Below are 23,470 nucleotides of genomic sequence, written 5' to 3'. Positions count from 1 at the left end.
CCATGGGCTAAACGAGAGCAACTCAACGTAGAGGTTTCTCCTCTAGGGTCCCTAGCGTAAAGACATCACCCCGTGTGCACGAGCTCAAGGAAAGCAGGGAAATTCACAGGAAAGCTTAATCCATTTCCACAAAGCAAACTTACTTACGGCTTTCTCTTTCGGGAAACCCCAAGCACTTACACAACCGTGGATTACCGTAGAGGCGAAGGGCGGTTACAACTTCTCCCTTATTTCTATATTACAATGGGAGTGAGATGGCTACTAATTAGGTGGAGTGGTGGCGGATGCGCTCTGAGTATTAGGCTTGGTGTCTTCTCTCCTCTTCTCTGTCCGGCCCATGGTCCGTTGCATGCGTCTGGCTTCTCCTTTTATAGACGGGAGGAGCCTTCAGGTTACTATTCACGGCACTATTCAAATTCAGCAGTTACTATTCAAATTCGTGGCACTATTCAAAATATCAGGTACTATTCAAATTCTGAATATGAATAGGAGAATCCCACTCACAAGGTGGATGAACCACTTCAGGAGGTCTCCTCTTTATGCACTGTTCTTGGAAATAATTAGAGAGCACTTAGCAACTCAGCGAGCAGCGCGTCGCTTTCACGCTACTATTCGCAGCAGTATTCTGGCAATATAAATTGGCTAAGTGTGCGCTTAACTCTTAATTAAGAAAATAAACAGTGCACGAGCACTCACCAGCGAGTGGCTCAGGCACCCAAATTCTACACTATTCTATGATAGCGACTTGCGTGGGTGGTGCGTGATTATTATGCGGGTAATTAGCAGAGTAATATTTCACAGCTAATATTCAGGCACTGACTATTGAACGATAGCGACCTCTTGTGGATGATGAACGGGTGCGTGATTATTTGCACGTGATTAGTGAATATGCAGAGTATGGTATGCGTGATTCTCAGGATCTTGGCAGGTTGGCGAAACCAAAATTTCAGCCGGTGGAGTGTCTTATGCTTGTGTAAATCCTACTCGGTACTCACCGCATGCATCGCTGGCTTGCTTCAGAACCAGGCCTACCCGGTCTTCTCCCGAACTAACCCCGGCCACGCTTACACAGGACTCAGGCCCTACCGTCTCCCCAGGCAGTTCCACCCGAAGGGAACACTTCTCTGCGGACACAGGCTCTCTCAGACGCCTCTCCATTGTCTAAACGAGAGCAACTCAACGTAGAGGTTTCTCCTCTAGGGTCCCTAGCGTAAAGACATCACCCCGTGTGCACGAGCTCAAAGGAAAGTAGGGAAATTCACAGGAAAGCTTAATCCATTTCCACAAAGCAAACTTACATACGGCTTTCCCTTTTGGGAAACCCCAAGCACCTACACAACCGTGGATTACCTTACAGGCGAAGGGCGGTTACAGCTTCTCCCTTATTTCTATATTACAATGGGACTGAGATGGCTACTAATTAGGTGGAGTGGTGGCGGATGCGCTCTGAGTATTAGGCTCGGTGTCTTCTCTCCTCTTCTCTGTCCGGCCCATGGTCCGTTGCATGCGTCTGGCTTCTCCTTTTATAGACGGGAGGAGCCTTCAGGCTTAAGGAAGCGCTGGACACCCGGTGTCTTCAATTATCCTTCTTTACTGTTGCCTGGACAGCTGGACGATAACGCTGCCTTCAATAATTGTACTGGCTACAGTAGAACTCACTGTTGATATTACTGTTTATTCCTTTTGCATTGTCCACTTCCTTCACGTGATATTCTCTGGATATATTCGAGAATATATTCGGTGTATAGTCTTCCACGCCCGAATGATTGATGTCGCAAACATCAAGCAAACACTCTAGCATGCTTATCCTTATCCCACGGCGAAATTGTTGATAACTCCTTATCAACACAGATAGGTATCTTAAGTATTAACACATATTTAATTTTCATAATATATAATTCTTAATACTCTTGTTGCTGCCCATGACCACGAATATCCAGCATATCATCATCAGATATTGGCATATTCATTTTTGATTCATAATCCTTCTTTATATTTTCTTCATAGTCCTTCTTTATGGCATCAAAATTTTCCTTTATTTCATGCTTCACTTCTTGCCATATTTCTTCTTTTATATCTTTCTTTAATTGAGGAATTATTGAATCTAGCCTTTCTTTGATCTTCTTTTCAACATATTCTTCATTTGATGCTTCTTTTTTATAGCATCCTTATATGTGGGTATTCTTGAAGGTCCATCTTCTCTTATATTTATTCCAGGCAAGTTTGTCTTTACCTCATTTGCCTTTCTGTATTTTTGAATATATTCTTTTGCTGCAGGCTCTAGGAAATAATTTATTCCTAAAATATTTCTTGCATATGATAGGGCTTGATCAATATCTAGATATTTTTTCCATGATATTCCTCCATCTTTTTCTCTTTCTATTTGCTGGGCTATAACTTCTTCAAAAGTTACATATATTCCTGGTGTCTTTCCCCTATATATGACATATATGGGTTTCTTTTCTATATTGCTAGATGGATCTTTTGGCTATATCTTCCCGTTGATCATATGAAAATATTCAGCTAAACTATTTAATATTGCAAGCATATAACCTCTATCATCTCTCTTATTATTATTATATTGGAACCAAAAATTATCTAAAACACATTCTTGTATTTCATCTAAGACAATATGGTCTTTAGGCTTAAATTTATAAGTATTTGGTGGAAAGATTCTCAATCTGTTTTCAGTTCCAAAGCTGAAACTTTCACCACCAGTAGGACTCATTCCTCTCTTCATTCCTGCAAAATAGATGATCGTGAAAATATATCAGGCAAGGTATTATCTTTACCTTTTATATGCTCGAAGATTACTTTATAACCATTTCCTGTAATGATATCTTCAAATAAAACCCATCTCCTAGTTGAACTTTTCTTACTATTGACTTTATTATGATATTTACATATAGCTTCACAGTCTGTCCTTACTGTGAACTCTTTGAATCCTAAATATAATCTAAAAGCATTTATTGCATTTATTACAGCTAATATTTCTCTATCAGTGTTATTTATAGCCTTTAACTTATATTTTCCTGAAGCGTACCTACATATTCTTTCTTCTGTTTTTGGAGAGTACTTGTTCGGCTTTTGTTTTAATATAGCTCCCCATCCTATTTCAGATGCATCTGTCTCTATTATAAAATAATAGTCATCTAAAGGTAATTCTAAAGGTTTTAATTCTTTGACCTTTTCTTTTATAACTCTTACTAATCTTATATCTTCAGAATTAAAATGCTTCTGCCCATTTTTTCTTAACTTTGCATACAATGGTCCAGCCAACTTGGCTAAGTTTTCAATATAATTTCTAGCATAATTTACTATTCCTAAAAACTGTTGCAATGTCTTCTTGTCATTCATAACATCAGGAAACTGTAAAATTTTCTTTGCAATATGATCTTGTAAATAAATTTTTCCTTCCCCAATTTCATGACCCAAAAAATTTATCTTTTCTTTGCATATTTCCATTTTCTTTTTAGAAAGTATTAATCCATGCTGCTCTACCTTTCTAAAAAATATTTCTAAATGAGCTATATGTTCTTTATAGGATTTTGAAAAGATTAACAAATCATCAATGTAGACCAGTATAAATTCTTGGTTTTCATTAAAGATATTCTGCATCTTTCTTTGAAATAAAGCAGGGGCATTCTTTAATCCTAAAGGCATAACAAGCCACTCAAAATGGCCTTGAGGACACGTAAAAGCTGTCCACTCTATTGATTCTTCTGCCATCTTTACTTGCCAAAACCCAGCTTTTAAATCAAACTTTGAGAAATATTTACTTCCTTGTATTCTATTAATCCATTCTTGCTTATTAGGGATGTTATAACCATCATCTATAGTGTTATCATTCAATCTTTTATAATTAATAACCATTCTTGATTTTCCTCTAACTATTTCTGCATGATTTCTTACTATAAATGCAGCTGACCTATGAGGGCTTTTGCTTTCTCTTATGGCTCTTAATTTTAGTAGCTCTTCAATATGCATCTTGAATTCTTCTATATCCTTAGGTGTAGCTTCAATAGGACTTGTCTTAATTATATAGTTAGGATTTATTATATTAATTTTACACACAATACCATTCTTATCCCAATATTTCATTGGTATTTCTCCAATTATTTGAATATCTTCTAATCTTTGCACAATTTTATCTATATTTTTTTTAGATTTTATATCTCTATACCAATTGGGTGCAAAAGATTGTAAACTAATACATTCTATACATGAGTTTGCCATATGAAACTCTTCTATATTTTCACCTAACTCCTCGTCTGTATGATCATCAAGGTCATTATCATCAGCTCCTTGGAGTTCTAAATTGGACTTTCCGGTATTGGTACTTATAGTCTTACGTACTTCTGTTATGTATGGGATATTATCTTGATAAGGAATAAATGTAATTCCTTGCTCATGTATGATCGTTGTTTGCAACGAGAATTGTAAAAACCTTAGTCCTAAGATCATATCATCATGTATCATAGATAGGTCTCTTATTGTAATCTCATCCATAATATATTTAGTATTATTTATTTGTACCTCAATATTGTAGGCTAACTGATTATGAAACTTCTTTATTCCAGACATGTCAGTGGATATATCTGCCTTTTCTTGATATATTGTATAAACTATTTCTGGGCATCTCGCAAAATATTTATCATGCATAATATTTTTAGTACAGCCAGTATCAACTAATGCTAAAATTTTGTAAGTGATAGTAGGTGTTAATTTTACCTTCACAGGTATTCTTATTCCTACATTTTCTTTAAATGGCAATTTGACTATATATTTGCTACCAAAGTTTATTATAGCATCCTTTAACTGTATGGTACTATTATCTTTGTTGTTTATTATCGTCTGGTCCTTTAACTCAATATTCTTATCAGCCTTTTGTACCTCACTGGGTTCTAACTTACTTTTTAGTTCTTCTAGTTCCACTTCTAAACTATTTATTCTATTTTCTAAATTTCTAACTCTTCTTGTTAATAATTTATCTTCTTCTTCTAATTCTACTTCCAGTCTCCATCTTTGATTTCCAGCTTTTAAGCATGAAGCACATGCTTGCTTTAAGCATATACTACAAGTAAATCTATTTTCTTGACTAGGATAATAAATGCAGAAAGCACATTTAATATTATAGTCACCTCTTTCTTGAATCAAATCATGATCACAATTTCCTTGATCCATTAATTCAGTTTTAACCTCCTCTAAGGTATTAATTCTTTCACTATTTATTTCTAATGCATCCATAGCATTATCCAGATTATATAAACTTTCATCATCTAGAGAGTCTATAAAGTCTCCGTATTGTTGGGCATTATTTTCTTCATCTTCATAACTTTCTAAAAGCTTAATCATCAACTCTGGTTGTCTGTCTTCTTTTAACACATTATTTATCATAATATTACCTTTATGAGTGTCTGGATCACTTTTTGCTTTATGATTCTGCACATCTTTTGGGATTGACTCATCTTTCCACTTCTTTATCACAACTGACGCTTAATATTTCTTATCATTTAGCTCTCTTTCTTTAGATATTTTTTTAAATAAGCTATCTTTCTAATGAAATAAATTTCTTTTTCTCTAATAGCAGACCATTCACATAGCATAGAAGTATTATATTCATCAGGAATTTTACTTAGTTTAAATTCGTACTGCTTAATTTCATTTTCTAAAGCTTCCATTTTAAACTCAACTGAGATATTCTACTGATTCTTGTACTCTAAAATATATCACAAATTCCCTTAAATTCAAATTTTGTAACCTCGGCTCTAATACCAGTAATCGAGGGCGAACGCGGGGAACAAGCGGAAAAAAATACGAAAATTCAAATTGCAAATTCAAAATCACGAGTTACTATTCACAGCACTATTCAAATTCAGCAGTTACTATTCAAATTTGTGGCACTATTCAAAATATCAGGTACTATTCAAATTCCGAATATGAATAGGAGAATCCCACTCACAAGGTGGATGAACCACTTCAGGAGGTCTCCCCTTTATGCACTGTTCTTGGAAATAATTAGAGAGCACTTAGCAACTCAGCGAGCAGCGCGTCGCTTTCACGCTACTATTCGCAGCAGTATTCTGGCAATATAAATTGGCTAAGTGTGCGCTTAACTCTTAATTGAGAAAATAAACAGTGCACGAGCACTCACCAGCGAGTGGCTCAGGCACCCAAATTCTACACTATTCTACGATAGCGACTTGCGTGGGTGGTGCGTGATTATTATGCGGGTAATTAGCAGAGTAATATTTCACAGCTAATATTCAGGCACCGACTATTGAACGATAGCGACCTCTTGTGGATGATGAACGGGTGCGTGATTATTTGCACGTGATTAGTGAATATGCAGAGTATGGTATGCGTGATTCTCAGGATCTTGGCAGGTTGGCGAAACCAAAATTTCAGCCGGTGGAGTGTCTTATGCTTGTGTAAATCCTACTCGGTACTCACCGCATGCATCGCTGGCTTGCTTCAGAACCAGGCCTACCCGGTCTTCTCCCGAACTAACCCCGGCCACGCTTACACAGGACTCAGGCCCTACCATCTCCCCAGGCAGTTCCACCCGAAGGGAACACTTCTCTGCGGACACAGGCTCTCTCAGACGCCTCTCCATGGGCTAAACGAGAGCAACTCAACGCAGAGGTTTCTCCTCTAGGGTCCCTAGCGTAAAGACATCACCCCGTGTGCACGAGCTCAAAGGAAAGCAGGGAAATTCACAGGAAAGCTTAATCCATTTCCACAAAGCAAACTTACATACGGCTTTCCCTTTTGGGAAACCCCTAGCACTTACACAACCGTGGATTACCTTACAGGCGAAGGGCGGTTACAGCTTCTCCCTTATTTCTATATTACAATGGGAGTGAGATGGCTACTAATTAGGTGGAGTGGTGGCGGATGCGCTCTGAGTATTAGGCTCGGTGTCTTCTCTCCTCTTCTCTGTCCGGCCCATTCGGGAGCTTATATATATATATATATATATATATATATATATATATATATATATATATATATATATATATATATATATATATATATATATATATATATATATATATATATATATATATATATATATATATATATATATATATATATATATATATTAAGGACACAAGATGAAAGAACAGATTAGATGATTTAACTGGATATATTGGCATTCCCTCAAAGTTGAATAAAGCTCAGTACGTCTACCATCTTGGCCGATTTTTTTTCTCTTTCTTTTTTGTATGCAATGCAGAATTGAAAGAATGCATTTGCGGGAATTTAAACATGCCATGATGTGGAGGGGAAAACTTATGAAAAAAGATGAACGGTCCTATATGCCAATGCAGGAATGGATAACTACCACGTACCTCATGGCAAGGCTCGAGTTTTTCGTCCTGAGCGAGACTATCCATACCTTGGGTTTGGTCGTCGTCACCTGATGGAGACGTTGGTGGCGACGCTTTCTTCTGCCATATGCAGAGTTACTTCGATCTCTTTCTTCCCAAATTCTAGAAATTTCTTACGTCGGATATTCCGCTTCGCGTTACGTGGTTTATACACCTTGATCTCCTCTCGAGTTCGAAGATTCTCGACGAATTCGATAAGGGTAGAGTTAGATGGGGTATAGGGCTTCTCCAGCTCTTTCACGGATTCCTTCCGGTTGAAACTTTAGATCTGTGAGAATTGTTCATCCTTCGGTCTGAAGCCGAATCTCTCCTTCTGCCCATTGATGTTGAGTTGGATTACTCCTACTCCTGCATCAATGTGTGCGGTTGTCATACTCAAGAATGACCTCCCCAATATGAGAGGGATCTTGGTGTCAACTTCCATATCGAGCAAAGAAATTCCGTATTTTCACCGGAATATCCTTGGCGATCCCCGCGAGATGACGAACCGATTTTGCTAGCTGCAAACACATGGCAGTAGGAGCAAGCACATGATGGTTAAGTTTATCATAAACTACCTTTGGCATGACGCTGATGCTTGCTCGCAGATCGCAAAGAGTGTGTTTAAAGTGTTGAGATCCGATGGAACATGTGATGGTGGGGCATCCTGGTTTCTTCTTTTTCTCCAGGAGGGGGTTGAGAATAGCTGTGCTACACTCATCTGTAAGCTGCATGACCTCGGTGGTTGGCCGGACCCTCTTGTTGCCAAGGATATCCTTGAGATACTTGGCGTACGTGGGAACCTGCATAGTATCAAGAAGTGGTATGTTGCCATAGAGCTTCTTGATTACCTCGACGAACTTGCCGAATTGCTCGTCGGGCACCGGCCTCCTTTTCTGCTCTAGAAACGGTAAGGCGGTTGTATCGTGACAGTCCCGTGAAGTTCTAGGGGTTTCCACGGGGTCTTCCTGGGTAGCAATGGTGTTGGATTTTTCGGCCTCCTCCAGCACCCCGTCTTCAGCATCGATATTCCTAGCGGTTACGGTCTTCCGCCGTGTACCTGCATCCTGCGGAAGATGTGGTCTCTGTGCTGATTGTCTTGCTTGCACAGTTACCGCATTCGCACTTTCTTTCGGGTTCACTCCCGGTTGCTCGGGAAGCTCCCTCGTGTTATGGTTACGACAGGATCAGGCCAGTTAAGTTACTTTAGATTCTATCAATTTATTGAAACTCAACTGATTTTTAATAACAGAGTTAAATCCATCTAGTTGCATAGCCAAAGATTCAAAAATTTATCATTAGCGAGAAATTTCTCACTAATGTTGTCATTGATTTGTTTTTGGCCGTACATGAAGTCTTTAAGCGAGGGCTGAAAACAGTTATTAAAATTGTTACCTTGTTGTTGGCCGAAGGGGAGGTTGGGCTTAGAATTCCAACCTTGCTGAGAATGACAGTCTGAGTCATTGGGAGTGTTGTTCCCAATGGAGTTCTCGTCCTCTTGAGTGAATGGGCAAGATTTGCCTGAGTGTCCAGTATTGCCACATTTCTCACATGTCATCTGAGGCTCAGTCGGGTTAACCTCCTGGTGCAGAGATTCCAGCTTTTTCATGAGGAGATCCATCTTGGCTGTCAGCATATTGACACTGTCAATTTCATGTATTTCTTTTGCATGGGCCGGCTGCCTATCTTCCTTCCAACTCTGGTTGGAAGCAACCTTGTCGATGAGCACTCTAGCTCCTGCAACATCGAGGGAGAGGAATGCTCCTCCTGCTGCTGCGTCCAAGTGATCTTGCGATCGTTGGTTCAGGCCATGGAAGAAGTTCTGAATGATAAGCCATTCTTCCATGCCGTGGTGTGGGCATGCTGCTGTGTACTCCAGAAAACGTTCCCAGGCTTCCATTCGTCCTGGAGTTGTTGAAAACTGGAAATTCTATTCCGAAGAGCATTGGTTTTGCTCACCGGAAAATACTTGACTAGAAAAGCATTGGAGTACGCATCCCAAGTGTCGAATTCTTCCTTGAAGGTGTAGAGCCACGTCTTTGCTTTCCCAAGCAGAGAGAATGGGAACAGTCGAAGACGAATATTATCCATCGTAGTGCCTTTTGGGTTGATTATGCTACTATTGACATTTCTTAGCGCAATCACTAGGAATGGTTAATTCCCAGCAACGGCACCAGAAATGCCTGTTGGCGGTCCTTAGTGCAATCACTAGAAATGATTGTGCCGAACCCATTCTAGCAACTGCACCCAAGGGGTGCCACTCTTGTGGTATAATCAATACGATTACAGATGGATCCGCAAGCGCACGGATATACCGTTGTAGCATTTCACCCGGAGAGTAAGGGTATCGTCATTTATTTGTGTCCCAAAGGACGACAGCGGCAAAGGTATTGTACTCAACATTAACCATGACATTGTGCCTCAAGTAATAGGCAATGCTCTAACAGGGTAAGTACAAATAAAGAATAAGCAAGGGTAATGTGACACAACACACATCCACACTCCAAGAGGAAGGAATAAAGGAGAGAAACTATAAAACAAGGTACTACTCTATCCTACATCAAGTCAACTGGAGCTTAGGCTAGATTAGGTGTCCTAGTGCTTCTATCCAAAGCTGGGGTCATGTTAGATCATGGTTAGGACTGTAGGTGCCAGGAAAATGGGATAGCGGGGAGAAGGTCCTGCACTGGAGAAAGTCCAGTTCCATTACCTCTTTGCATGAACTCCTACACCGAACCCGAACGTCGGGGAGTACGCTAAACGTAACACCACTGTTACGCCGGTCGGACAGGGCTGTCACCACCTGCCGTCTACCCCAGTCACACCGTGAAGCACGGTCATATCCGAAGGATCCCGTATACCCGAGCACCATGCTCGTGTATGAAGTCACTACTCTAGTGCCCCCAGGTCTCCCACCCTTCGGATGGACGAGTAAAACACTAGAGCAAGCCCGAAAGCACAACGAACCTCTATCTGTACCCGGATCATCTGGCCTAACCAAGACCGTAGCATAACTTATGAATGATCTAAGCATGGATTGATAAACTATTAAGATAGTAAAGCAACCATGGCAGAACTCTATATTATGAATAGAAGTCTGACAAGTTGGATACAAAGCCATACCAGGAGCCGAGGATTGCTCAGCGACCCCGAGGACGACTTGCTCGCTAAAGAGAACTAGCCTAGCTCCACTACCTAGTTAAGAGAGCAAGAGAGAATAGAGCCCTCTTGGAGGGAATGGAATGAAGTGTGTGTGTGTTGAGAGGGGGGGAGAGGCCCTATTTATACTACTTGGAGGTCGGTTTTCCGCCAACACATATATGGAAGGTGATCAGGTGCCTTGGCAGCCACTCCTCCTCGAAGTGCACCTGGACGGGAACCAGGCCAGGTTCGGCTGACCCAGGGGGTCGGCCGACCCCACCTGGCAGCCTCTCGGCCTGATCTTCTGCTGGATGGTATATTCTTTGATCCTTATCCTTATCCTCTAGTGCATCTTGCATGGAGGCCCTGTTTCCTCTGACATGTGGGCCCTCTTTGTAAGGGTGTGACACCGGATGCGATATTCTGTGTAGTTGTATGGCGTCTGCTGGGTGTTTTCGTCTTATTCCGCTCCTGCTCATCTGAAATGTACAATACTCGAAAACAACCGTGGAGCGAGGTTAGTGATACAAATATATGAGTAAGGCATGTAGTTTTCCTTTATTATTGAGTATAGTTGACGGGTGAAAATGGCACTTAAGCACTGTCAACAACTCCCCCAAGCTAGCCCTTTGCTCGTCCCGAGCAAAGTTTTAGACTTCGGTTGTTGATCAGGAGTTGCTACAATGTCGCATTCCTGACTTATGCCCAAGGCACAACCTAGTGTTCTTACCTTTATTCTGAATAAGTTGGCCTTGTTTGCACCTTTTACCTTACTCCTGTGGGGCTTATAGCATCATCTTTGGCGGTTGAGGGTCAGAATGGCTTGTAGAGTACCACTTACCACTCCTTTGTTCAACCGTCAATCTGGAGTTTTTTATAAAGTTTTTGAAAAGAAATATTGTAGTTCCTCAGGTGATCTCTCGGATCGCTCAAATGTATTTCATTCTTCACCAAGGCCTTTTTGTGTGCCTTTGTTTTTCCATCCTACTTCTAATGGCTCTTTTTGGTGGATCTGTAGGTATGGAGGATAATGGCAAACTTGCTTCTCATATTTTGCTAAGTCAAAGACCAGATCCAAAGGAGAAACAAGTCATAAGTCTTGATCAAGATGTGCAAGTGTGTGGATATTTTTTTTGGTGGATGGTGGATGAAACTCCTTTATATGATTTCTCTCTCCCTTGTAATATTTTTGGTATGGGCTATATTTTCTTTTTCTCCTTTTTTTTTGACACACCTTGTGGGTGTGTGGCACACCTTCTTTGGGTATGCATCTTTTATCTCTTTCTTTTTTTTTGACATTCCTTGTGGGCATGTGGCATACCTTCTTTGGGTATGCATCTTTTTTTTTTGTATAGCCCATACATCATGATGATAATTTTGGAGAGAGATAAACATGGTACAACATGGAGTTTTATTTGTGGATGAATGGGGGATGTACTTGCTATCTTCCAGGTGTAGAAGTATAGCATGTGAGTGGACGTGTATGTGATCTTGATCATGGGCGTATGAAGTGATTCTCACAAAGGGTCACAACAATTTGACAAAGCTTAATGAGAAGACAAGTTGCATATGTAGATAAGGCTTTTCAAACTTGTAACTCATATGGCTCTGGATAGGAATTGCATATCACCGAGGAACTTTATTCTATTTTTGTATTTTTGAAAAGAAATACTCCGGATATCAAGCATCACTTAGGAGAAGATCATAGCAACTCTTTTCAGCCATATCATAACCCACAACAACCTAGATTCGAATTCTGCTTTTCGCTACCCACAAGTTTCAAGCTTAAGGTTTGAACATCTAGCCACCAAACTCAGAACTTAGGGAGAGCACAAGGTTGTAACTAGGCATATGAAAGGAACTAACAGAGCAACTATTCACCATCTCAACAATGAAAAACTACACATGCTTACTACACATACTGGAAATCAAGTAAATATTTTTTTTGGGTTTTTAAAGGTTTTGTCAATTTTTATTTAATTTTAGTTATGCAAATTTTTATGGATTTTCAGAATTTTGCAAATTTTAGTTTGGTTTCATGCAAGGTTTTGAAAAACAGTAAAGATAGAGTTTGATACAAGATACCTCTTATGGGGGTCCTCCTCCAAGCTAAGCTTCAGGCTCACTGCTGTTGGTTGGGGTTAAACCCAGCCCAACGGTAGTAGGCCCTCCACTCCACCTGGGATTGCTGTTGTTGCTGCTCCATGTTGCGGATCCTCTAGCCTGTGTATCGCTGCCAGTTCTGTGTTGAGTCGATGCGTTGGCCCAGCGACTTATCGATGTTGGTGGTGCGCACGTTCAGCTCGCCCATTTGCCGAGTCAGAGTGGCGAAGCCTCTGGATGAAGCTGTACGTCGCGGGGGACCACTAGAGCTGGACTGGTGGACCGGTGCCCTGAGGCTTGCCGTGCCCACTCGGTGGAGCTGGCACTCTGCCATGACGAACCTCCAGCCTCATATTGCTGTGGTTGAGGCTGAGGTTGCTGCTGCATGAACTCCTCCCTTCTGGCCCTGCTTCTTGTAACCCCGCCAGGAAGACCAGAAATACTATGCCGATGGCTCTCCTCTTGTGGAACATGAGGGATGGTTAGCGAACGACAATTATACAAATGATACCCCGCGTTTGGCAACGGGATTTCATTTGCATAACCAAGCGAAAAGAAAATCAAGGAGTCATCCGGGCCTTTCTTGTGCGTGTGGCCTTGAACCAAGTACACCTCATCGATCATAACACGGGGCTCCTCAATGAAGGGAATGGGGTTCCCATCTAAGATTCCCATGTTTGATGTGATGCGGGTAACCAAAGAAGTGCATTCAATAGGACCCGTCATCCGAAAATTTGTGAGCCATTGCTTAACCATTGCTTGTGTGGGGGAGATTTGGATGTTGTTGACCATAGCGTATAATATCATCAACTCATCGTTGCGCACTGGTCGTGGATCATCTCTTGGAAAGAGAGTGATAGCCACCCACTTGTGCATCAAACGAAGAGTCGGGTTTTGAATGTCATTGCACCAAGGTGCAAACTTGCCATGAACAACTTGACCCGAAATCAAACTCCAAAACTCATGTCGATCAAAACCGCGACAAGCTTTTGCAAGGGAAACTGGCAAGCACACGCTAAAACCAAGGAGGTGACAAAAATTTCTCCAATTAAAATAGCGTTCAACTCCAAAAAGTCAGAAAGAAACACCATCGTCCACCTCCCGAAGAGTGCAAAGAAACTGGATGGTGAGGAGACAAGAACCATTCTCCTCAACGGGCACAAAACCATCCCATCCAACCGCATGCCAAACACGAGCGAAGTCAACGTCCATACCTGTTTTCTCGAGAAGGTCCGGATCGAAGGCTCTGGTATGACCAAAGCTTCGATTCTTGATCATGGTGTAGGCTTGACGCTCGCGGTCGTCTTGCAAGTCGAGGTACGGTGCATCATCTTCATCTATTTCCATGTCCTCGGCTTGCGGTTCTTCAGCTTGCTCCTTGAACAGTTCTTCTTGTTCGTCTTGCTCATAGTCCATCGTGGTCGGTGTTGGTGCAGGTTCGGGGGAATGATGAGAGCTCGACTTGCCCTATGAACGGGACGAGCCCAACCTCGTCATCCTCTTGAGAGCTCCGGAAATTTTCCGTCCTGCACCTCTCATGCTTGCAACAAGAACGAACAAGAATAACTCGATTCGGGTTACGTTAGTGAAATAAAACGAAACTCTTACCCGAAAGTTGTTCCTCCAATTATGTGATCAATCTTGCAGCAAAGAATTGAGAGAGTGAGTGTTCTTGCAATCAAACTTGAGCCAAAATCCAAAGGAAACCCGAGCAAGAATGTGTGAGAGGGAGTGAGAGTGGAGAGAGTGAGCATGAGAGCTCATCACCCCTCTCTCGGCCTCTATTTGAAGGAAACTAGGCGAGTGCACCCGAGGAATAGCCAGGCACAACGGTCAGGTAGCCGTTGGCCCTGGGTCGGCCGGCCCCAGGGTGGGCCCCCTGGTGCCCCCCCTTTGGCCAGGTGATTCCTCAACAGTCATAAACTTCGAAAATATGGTGCACAGCCAAAAGTTTGCTCGAAAAGATGTCCAAATTATTTTTCCCAAAGGATTTTAAAACTCAAAAAATATTTTTGGTCTTTTTGTAAAAAGGGAAAAGTGCTAGAAAAATTCCAGCATGTAGAAAACAATTTTGAAAATTTCAAACATGCAGTGGAGAAAAACAAATAAGGTGCAAAGAAAAGGTTGAAAAGCGGAGAAAGCAAATATGAGATAAATACCAATTTACCTTTGGCAAGGGCGCGTCGTTTAAAGTCTGACGTGCACGACTTTTCTCCATCGTTCTTACCATTCGTCGGCTCGTCCTGGAGAACTGGACAAGGGCGAACTCTCGACCTTCCGCCACACCTTCTTTTCCTTCTTCTTTCTTTTAGGTGCGGAGGGTCGTTGCTCTTGCTGGGGTTCTGGTGCACCCCAGAGTGCTTGCCCTTCACTGTCTTGTTGGATCATGAAGCGCTGCTCTTCCCTCTTCTTGAACCTGAAAAACATATCCTCCCTTCCGACACGGAAACAAATTTCTCCCTTTCCGACATTGATTCTTGCCTTGGCAGACCTTAGAAAAGGTCGCCCAAGTACGAGGTTGACTCCGAGGTCGCCCTCCATATCCATTACCACAAAGTCGGTAAGGACGAAGGAGTCTCGTACTCATACGAAAACGTGTTCGGCTATCCCTTCGGGATACCGAATGGTTGAATCTGCAAGCTGTACGAGCATAGTTGTTGGGGAAAGAGCAGGATATTCAAGTGCTTCATATATTACCTTGGGCATTATATTCACGCTTGCCCCCAGATCTCATAGGCATCGCTCGAAGTGTTTGATGTAGATCGAGCAGCTGATCATGGGGACCCCTGGATCCTCTTGCACCGCTGCAACCATGCCATCCCAAACGTCGTTCCTTGGGGGATAGTGTGACACCCTAGGTGTCTGCACAGTAGAATTGTATTTATTTTATGCATCATGTGCTTAATTTGCTTGAAAAAGAATCTTATTGTAAAAATAAAAGGGTAGTTGTGTAAATATGATTTATTGCAGGGTCCTTTCTATAGTTTAGTTTGAATAGGGAGAGCAAATATTGCTTTTATGGAGGGTTTATGTGTAAAATCTAGTGTAATCATTACATGGCAGAAAATTTTGCTTTTTAGTTTGAAATTAAACTGAAGTTGCAATGGAAAAGACAAAAGTTCATTAAATTCAAAATCCTTCCTATGTTTTCAAAATAACTCTTTTACCTTTGGTCAAATCAATTTTTGCACAACATAAAAGTTGTAGATTTTGAAAAGTTGAACAACTTTCATGTTGGGCACTTTTTCAATTGAGCCCTAGTTTAAAAGTTATTATTGATTTACAGTAGGGTCCCTGGAATTTTCTGATTTTGCAAATAGATCCACCCTTCTTCTTCCACCTCTCTCCCTCTCTGCTTCACCGCCGCTGGCGCAGTTCAGCGCTGCCCGCCGCCGAGGAGGGCCGCAGGCCAGCTCCTGCTTCCCCACCGCCCCACGCAGCACCCCCGCGACCTCCTGGACCCACTCCTCTCAGCGCTGGACTCCTCCTCCCCTCGCCATGCCACCCCGACGAGCTTCGCGGCCGCCACCTCGCCGTCGCCGTGGACAGCTCGCTACAAAGCCTCAGCTCCCCAACTCGTGCACGCCTCAGTACCAGGAGCAATCCTGTTTCATTTTCCCCTCCTTGCCTCACCCGCTCCCTGCTCAGAACCCCCAGAACATCGCCGCCTCCCGCCCAAACGCCGGCGAGCTCGAAGCTCACCGTCGCCCCGCACCTCCAGATCACCTCCGCCCGCGCTGACCCCACCAATAGCTCCGCCTTGACCTTGCGCAGCTCACCGACCCCTCCTCGTCACCTATTCTCCACCGGAGCAACCTCGCCGCCGTTTCCCGAGCTCTGACCGCTGTTCTTCTCCACCGCCGTTGCCCTGCTCTCAGTGGACCACCTCGCTCCGACCATCCCAGACCCGTCCAAGCACACCATTAGGTGCGCCTTGACTTCCTCTTGCTCCCACGCCTCTCCACCCTCGCCGCCGGCGACGAGCCTCACCGGGATTCGGCCGGTCAACCCCCTCCCCTCGCTCTGACTCCGGCCAGGGGCTTCCCTGCAAATACTTTTAGAATTCTAAGGACCTCTCTGCAAGTTCTCAGATCTTTTCCTTTTGTTTCTAGGCTCAACTTTGAAAATACCTAAAAATTTGTAGAAAAATCAGAAAAATACAAACCCAAATGTTTTTGAATCCTTGTTACAAGAACTACAAGTTTTGTTACATGCACATCTTCAGTTTTGGTCTGTATTTTAATCCAAGAGAAAGAATTGAATAATTAGGCTTTAATTGTTCTAGGAGTTCTACTCAGTAATTTCATGTGAGCTTTGGTTTGCTTGTGTATCACAGTGTTATTAGTGCATGGTAAAAATTTGAAACCTTTTTGACATCATTAACTAGCTCAAAGTTTCAAGATTCCTAAATCTACTAGTTTAGATAATTTATTTGTGCTGGTAGAAATGTTTAAGTTCTGAGTGTGAAACTTTTTTCCATGCTTATATGTCACTACAACTTTGCTGTTACCCATGTTTGGAAAATTTTAGAGCTGTCTAACTATATCTTTGATTTAATGCTTAGTAAGTAGGCTTTAATTGTGATAAATAGTTTTCTTGCTTAGAAAATTATGAGAAGTTTTATGTAACTCTATTTTTGTCATATATCCATTTTTGTAAAATTTTAGAACTAGAAACATTATAGAACTTCCTGTAATAATTAGCTTTATCATATGTGGTTTAGTTTTGTCAAAATTATTAATTCTGTTTTGTGACTAAATAAATTCTAAAAAATTTATAGGACGTTCAAAAGTATTTGAATCATGTTCAGAGAAATTTTGAGCTTTATAAATGTTGTGGTTTGTACTGTAGAATTTAATCTTTTTCTAGGTGCTGCCTGAGTAAATGTTTTATTCTGATTAAATAGCTGCATGAAATGGTATGAATTTTTCAGGAGTAATTACTCTGTATACCTTCTGTTTAGAGTAATTTTTTCTGAATTTCTTGTTGTTTGAGTACTGATTTGTTGATTTATTAGCAAACCATGTTTTATTTGCTATAGGAAACAACTACCACTTGCTTTATGAAGATAGTGTAGTTCTTTTGTGAAGTTGATCATGTTGTTCTGTGGAGTAATAGATGTTAATTAACTACTCCATAAATGACTGCCCATGTGTTAAGTTTGTTTGCTGATTGTTAGACTGCAGTTTCTTCACCTCGTGTGTATGTTTATAATATTGTTCTTGCATCACATATAGATACGAGCGATCTAGCTGACGGGACGTACGAGTTGATCCCGGAGTCCGAAGAAGGTGATCAAGAAGCCCAGCTGAACGCCACCATACTAACTGAAGACTCGGACCAAAGTTCGGAAGAGCCCAAGGCTGTTTTAGCTAGCGACTACCGCGAAGGCAAGCCCCGGACATAACCCATATTTCAAACTATTACAATTTATCGTTATTACTTACTTGTGCATTTACAGTTCTTAGGATTTGAATTGAAACCCTAGATGCATGATCCTAGGAACCTATGTACTGAACACTAGACCTGAGTTCGAATAATTGCTAAGCTTATAGGACCGGTAAAAGTCGAGTGATTGCCTGTCACTCGCGAGCTCTATAGGAATTGCTTGTTTACTTTCTGCTATCAATATAAGGACGACGGACGGGGTCGTGTTCGATATCATGACCTTGGGTGAGACCCCGTTTGTGTTGATAAATTCTGCTAAGGTCGCGGTGTGTGGTAGCGGTGGTTAAGTTTTTGAACGTACTAGCCACATGCCGTAAATATGGTACGCGATAAGCCTAGTAGCCGATCGGATCGGGGAGTGGATATACCTTTCACTCTCTCTTAGAGATAGGTTTTATTTATGTTTATGTTGCGCAACACCACAGGTGCAGGGAGGAAGTTGGTGCCCTGTAGTCAGGGAGAGTGACCCTATCCACAAGCCGGAATGAAAGGTCAACGGTTGTTTGGGAACGACCCTACGGTGTTCCAAACGTGTGTGTTAGGTCTGCCTGGCCAGGTCAACAAATTTCGATTCGAATCGTTCGCTTCTCACGGTTTGGGACTGCTTGATCCCTTTGCCACACAGAGTAATAAGAGTAACATTATTATGATCAATCTTGATATTTGCTTAAAGTTCTACCATGGTTGAATAGGAGTAGTTGCTTACATAGAATGGTTAATCAACTAGAATATTGAAAGCTAAAATGTGAAATTAAGGACCTACTCTTTATTGCTTTTCAGCAAAAGAAAAACCAGAGCCTACAAAGCCCTGCATAGTCTAGCTAGGTGGACTAAGTATATCCGTTGATGGTTAAGTCTTGCTGAGTATTAGAATACTCAGCCATGCTGTTGAAACCTTTTTCAGGTATGGGTTTTGAGGACCAGATCGCTAGTCTGTCTTGGCCTTGCTCTTTGCCTCCTGGTTGGTCCGTAGAGTGGGATCGGTCTTCGACCGGCAATGACCCCGACGAGTGATACCTTGCTTGGGATAGCTTGGTGTCCTTTTGCGATGTGTTGTAGCTGTCGTGTTTTCTTTCCGCTGCTTTAAACTCTGAACTTAAACTTATGTCTTGTATAATGTTTTACTAAGTTTGTATCTGTATTAAGTACTTTGAACTTGATGTAATAAATGCTATGCCTGTGTTGTAAAATATGTATGGTTGTAATATCTCTGGACTCGCCATCGTGTGGGGTATGCTTGTTCGATCCGAGAACCGGTGGTTGTATCGGGATGTTACCCGACAGACTAAGAATTGTTCCGTTTGAAGTGTGTTTGAGCCGGTGTTGCCTTTAGGGTGATGGACAGTGCACTTGAGCCGGGATAATTCAGGTGGTTCTGCCTCAAATAGTACCTACCTGCATGGTGGCCTCCGGGACGAGTTACTCTGTCCGGTAGACACCATGCTGACATTTTCAATGGGAGACTCAAGTTGCCCCGGGATCTCCCCGCTCTCAACAGCAGGTAAAGCAGCATCAATTTGTGCAAGCTGTGTTTCGATCATTTTGTTGAAACTTAACTGGTTTTTAAGAGTTGAAGACAAAGTTTCAAGCTTGACATTTAAACTTTCTAGGGATTTGTCATTGGCCAAAAGCTTTTTATTTATATTTTTGTTGATTTTAACTTGGCCAAGAACAAGTTCTCTCAAGGGAGGTTGGTTTGAATTGAAATTCAAATTATAAGAAGGATTGTAGTTATTACCTCCCTGAAAAGGTGGATGTGGCTGGTTCCACCCCTGGCCTCCTTGTTGTGGACGGTACCCGTTGTTGTTGTTGAGGTAGGCGCAGTCTTCACAGGTTCTGAGGCAGTCGTTCCCCGAGTGTCCATCATTACCACAGACTTCGCACGTGAAGTGCGATTCCATGGCACGAGCATAGTTTTCTCTATGCTTCTTGAATTCGGCCCTTTCGCCGAGATGCTTCAGTAGGAGGTCCAATTTGGCAACGATCATATCCGTCTCCTTGACGGTATGCATGCCCTTGGTGCGGGGTTGGAGTCGTTCATCGCTCCACCCCTAATTGGAGACCATCTTCTCGACCAATGCTTTGGATTTGGCTATGGTCAGGTTGAGGAAGGCTCCTCTAGCAGCTGCATCAATATTGGCTCGAGATGTCGTTGTGAGCCCGTTGTAGAAGCTTTGTAGGACCAGCCACTTGTCCATGCCGTGATGAGGATAGGCTAGGATGTATTCCTGCAGCCTCTCCCAAGCTTCTGGGATGGATTCCATCTGCGTCTGCTAGAAACTTGAAATTTTCCCGCGCAGGGCATTTGTTTTGCCCAGCGGGAAGAATTTTGCGAGGAACGCTTTGGAGCATTTAACCCAGGTGTCGATGTCCTTTCCTTTATAAAACCACTATTTCACCTTTCCCAGGAGGGAAAAGGGAAACAGACGAAGCTTGACAACATCGGCGGCGACACCCCGTATGACAACGGTGTCGCAGAGCTCCAGAAAATTCTGCAAATGTGCATTTGCGTCCTCATTCGGCTTGCCACAGAATGGGCTAGCCTGCACCGTGTTGATGAGGCTTGATTTGAGCTCGAAGTTCACGTCCCCGACATTGATGTTGGGGCCAGTGGCCACATTGTCGGTGGATGGGACGGAGAACTCGCGGAGAGTCTTTTCAGCCATAGCCTCAAGAACGAATGGTGCTTCTGAAATGGGTTCCTGTGCCGGGAGGATAGCGAGAGGAGGAACGACGCGAGGTCGTTCCCTTCTCACGAGCCTCTCTGGATTGTCTATGTAGTTTTCCGGCAGGGAGGAACCGGTCATAAACTACCCATGTCTTCTTTCAAATCAAAAATAAAAGAAGACATAAAGTGACATTAGCCTGAAAGAGTAAAGACTATATCATGAGTACAAGGTCTAAGTTAATATCAGCACAATATCTTTGTTCACATGCCGTCCCTGGCAACGGCGCCAGAAATGCTTGTTGACATTTCTTAGCGCAATCACTAGGAATGGTTAATTCCCAGCAACGGCATCAGAAATGCCTGTTAGCGGTCCTTAGTGCAATCACTAGAAATGAGGGCGCCGAACCAATCCTAGCAACTGCACCCAAGGGGTGCCGCTCTCGTGGTATAATCAATACGATTACAGATGGATCCGCAAGCGCACGGATATACCGTTGTAGCATTTCACCCGGAGAGTAAGGGTATCGTCATTTATTTGTGTCCCAAAGGACGGCAGCGGCAAAAGTATTGTACTCAACATTAACCATGACATTGTGCCTCAAGTAATAGGCAATACACTAACAGGGGTAAGTACAAATAAAGAATAAGCAAGGGTAATGTGACACAACACACATCCACACTCCAAGAGGAAGGAATAAAGGAGAGAAACTATAAAACAAGGTACTACTCTATCCTACGTCAAGTCAGATGGAGCTTAGGCTAGGTTAGGAGTCCTAGTGCTTCTATCCAAAGCTGGGGTCATGTTAGATCATGGTTAGGACTGTAGGTGCTAGGAAAATGGGATAGCGGGGAGAAGGTCACGCACTGGAGAACGTCCAGTTCCGTTACCTCTTTTCATGAACTCCTACCCCGAACCCGAACATCGGGGAGTACGCTAAACGCAACACCGCTGTTACGCCGGACGGACAGGGCTATCACCACCTGCCGTCTACCCCAGTCACACCGTGGAGCACGGTCATATACGAAGGATCCTGTATACCCGAGCACCATGCTTGTGTATGAAGTCACTACTCTAGTGCCCCCAGGTCTCCCACCCTTCGGATGGATGAGTAAAACACTAGGGCAAGCCCGAAAGCACAACGAACCTCTATCCGTACCCGGATCATCTGGCCTAACCAAGACCGTAGCATAACTTATGAACGATCTAAGCATGGATTGATAAACTATCAAGATAGTAAAGCAACCATGGCAGAACTCTATATTATGAATAGAAGTCTGACATGTTGGATACAAAACCATACCAGGAGCCGAGGATTGGTCAACGACCCCGAGGACGACTTGCTCACTAAAGAGAACTAGCCTAGCTCCACTACCTAGCTAAGAGAGCAAGAGAGAGGAGAGCCTTCTTGGAGAGAATGGAATGAAGTGTGTGTGTTGAGAGGGGGGGGGGAGAGAGAGAGAGGCCCTATTTATACTACTTGGAGGTCGGTTTCCCGCCAATGCATATATGGAAAGTGATCAGGTGCCTTGGCAGCCACTCCTCGGCCGACCCCACCTGGCAGCCTCTCGGCCTGATCTTCTGCTGGATGGTATATTCTTTGATCCTTATCCTTATCCTCTGGTGCATCTTGCGTGGAGGCCCCGTTTCCTCTGACATGTGGGCCCTCTTTGTAAGGGTGTGACGCTGGATGCGATATTCTGTGTAGCTATATGGCGTCTGCTGCGTGTTTTCATCTTATTCCGCTCCTGCTCATCTGAAATGTACAAAAGTCGAAAACAACTGTGGAGTGAGGTCAGTGATACAAATATGTGAGTAAGGCATGTAGTTTTCCTTTATTATTGAGTATAGTTGATAGGTGAAAATGGCACTTAAGCACCGTCAATAGCTACTCACTTCCAGAAAATTCTGAAGATGAGCGTTGGCATCCTCTGATGCCTTTCCGTAGAAGGGACTTGTTTGGATCATATTGACATGCCCAGTCTTTATCTCAAAGCCATTAGTGCCTTGGTCATTGACCAGTCCAGTAGGGATATTGGATGGGGCTGAGAATTGACGGAGTGTTTCTGAGCCATGGGTATTGGAACTGGCGTTGTCAAACCTTGATCCTAAGAAAAATCCTTCTGGTAAGACGACTATGCGTCAAACAATTCACCCAATTCTTCTGGATCTAAGTTGAAGTGATATGGTAGATCGAAACTAGTCCTGCACTGCTCTGCAGAAATCACAAAGATACTGAGAGCAATGGTGATCCCGCTAAAATTAGCGGTGATAAACTAGTAAATTTTATCAAACTATTCGACGATCTCTTTAGCCAATTGCTTCCCGGCAACGGCGCAAGAAATGCTTGTTGGTGTTTCTTATGCTCGATAGAATATGGATTCCGCAAGCGCACAGAATCACCGATGTAGCACTTCACCTTGGAGTATTCCAGGGTATCGTAATTTTCCTCAGGGAAGCACTATGGCAAAGAGTATCGAAGAATCGAATGACAAACTTTACTAGAGATATCAACCGACTAACTTAGTGGGGGAAAGCCTGATATGATAGATAAGATAATGGCCACGACGACCGTCTGACACAAGAGACTCTAATCCTTAGAGAGGTAAGCAGCTAGGAGGACAACGAGCGAGGAAGACTCCTAAAACACTTCTAAACTATCGAGCTAGCCTCTCTAGACTAAACCTTGTTCCTAACTAGTTATTGGGAACCTAGAGCTTACTTCGGCGGCCTCAGGGA

General features: G+C 42.7%; 1 long non-coding RNA gene and 2 other non-coding genes across 3 annotated transcripts; all 3 read left to right on the top strand.

Annotated features, from left to right (window-relative positions):
* The first annotated feature begins 215 nt into the window (after nucleotides 1–215).
* LOC120671324 lies at nucleotides 216–1,677 on the top strand. The gene is made up of 2 exons (XR_005673585.1): nucleotides 216–391; nucleotides 1,547–1,677. It is a non-coding gene; the product is annotated as an uncharacterized LOC120671324 (long non-coding RNA).
* Nucleotides 1,678–9,217: 7,540 nt separating this feature from the next.
* On the top strand, nucleotides 9,218–9,319 carry LOC120696276. The gene has a single exon (XR_005684054.1). It is a non-coding gene; the product is annotated as a small nucleolar RNA R71 (small nucleolar RNA).
* Nucleotides 9,320–20,261: 10,942 nt separating this feature from the next.
* LOC120696272 lies at nucleotides 20,262–20,365 on the top strand. The gene has a single exon (XR_005684051.1). It is a non-coding gene; the product is annotated as a small nucleolar RNA R71 (small nucleolar RNA).
* The last annotated feature ends 3,105 nt before the right edge of the window (nucleotides 20,366–23,470 follow it).

Source organism: Panicum virgatum, chromosome 2K (genome assembly GCF_016808335.1).
Source record: "Panicum virgatum strain AP13 chromosome 2K, P.virgatum_v5, whole genome shotgun sequence".
Classification (NCBI taxonomy): Eukaryota; Viridiplantae; Streptophyta; class Magnoliopsida; order Poales; family Poaceae; genus Panicum; species Panicum virgatum.
The sequence above is the reverse complement of the archived record's forward strand: the minus strand, read 5'-3'. Positions and strand labels throughout refer to the sequence as shown.